This window comes from Arachis ipaensis, chromosome B09, assembly GCF_000816755.2.
Source record: "Arachis ipaensis cultivar K30076 chromosome B09, Araip1.1, whole genome shotgun sequence".
Taxonomy (NCBI): domain Eukaryota; kingdom Viridiplantae; phylum Streptophyta; class Magnoliopsida; order Fabales; family Fabaceae; genus Arachis; species Arachis ipaensis.
The window spans coordinates 53,190,871-53,192,471 of NC_029793.2; positions in this window are offsets into that span (position 1 = coordinate 53,190,871).

Genomic DNA, 1,601 nt, shown 5'->3' on the forward strand with positions numbered 1-1,601 from the left:
GATCCTCGTGGCTCCTTCCATCTTTGATTGTTTTGACCTTGATGCATGTTTCTGTTATAGCTCCCATTCCTTTCAATAACATTAGAACCAAACTCAAAGCGACGGGGGTGAGAACTCATATTAGCTAATAAAAATTAAGAACAAAAAAAATAAATAAGCAAAATAAAATATTTACAATAACCAATAATAAGGCACGCGTCGCTGCCTTTTCTTCAAAACTCCATTTTTGTTCTTTCCTTCTATTTTTGTATGTTTTCTTTCTGTCCTCTAAGCCATTCCTGCCCTATGAAGCCTGAAAAGTACTTAACACACAGATCACGGCATCGAATGGTAATAAAGGATAATTAAAATTAATACTTTTAAAGCATAGAAAACATGTTTTCGCATATATCATAAAATAAGGAAGGAATAGTAAAACCGTGCAAATCTTATGAATAAGTGGGTGAAGAATTGATAAAAACACTTAAATTGAGCACATGATGAATCATAAAATAGGGGTTTATCAACGGTGCGCTACTGTTACAACGAAAGTCTAAACCTTAGAGGCAGAGGAGAAGAATTCCACACCATCGAACTCGGGGGAGTTCGAGGGCGGGAAGAACTTCGTCCAAACCCGAAGGCAAAATAGAAAAAGTCCAGATCGGAGATGTCCCAGACAAAATAACCAATATTGGCGCAATCCTAAAAGGAGACGTAAAGGAGTCACTCATACAGTTCTTAAGAGACAATGTCGACCTCTTTGCATGGAAGGCCGCAGACATGCCAGGCATAGACCCTAAGTTAATATGCCACAAGTTGGCAGTTTACCCAGGATCTCGACCAGTATAGCAGAGACGTAGAAAACTTGGATCAGAACGATCCCAAGCTATGGAGGAGCAAGTACAAGCTCTACTGGAGGCAGGATTCATAAGAGAAGTTAAGTACCCACTATGGCTAGCTAACGTCGTCTTGGTGAAAAAATCAAATGGGAAGTGGTGGATGTGCACCGACTACACTGATCTCAACAAAGCCTGCCCAAAAGATCCTTATTCACTCCCAAGTATCGACGCTCTGGTGGATGCCTCCTCTGGATACAAATACCTCTCATTTATGGATGCCTATTCGGGATACAATCAAATCCTGATGTACCCACCTGACCAAGAAAACACCTCATTTTTGACCCCGAAAGCAAACTACTGCTACATCGTCATGCCATTCGGACTCAAAAATGCAGGAGCCACTTATCAAAGATTAATGAACAAGGTCTTTGCAGACCACATCGGAAAGTCATGGAAGTCTACGTGGACGACATGTTAATAAAGACACAAAACGAAGAGTCATTACTGTCTGACCTCACCCAAGTATTCGACACTATAAGAAGACATGGTATGCGACTTAACCCTGCAAAATGCACCTTCGTAGTAGAAGTAGGCAAATTCTTGGGTTTTATGCTTACATAAAGAGGAATCGAGGCAAATCCGGATAAATGCCAGGCTATACTCAACATGAAGAGTCCGACCAGCGTTAAAGAGGTACAACAACTCAATGGAAGATTGGCAGCCTTGTCTAGATTTCTAGCTGGATCGGCAATAAGATCTCTCCCCTTCTACGCCACCCTAAGG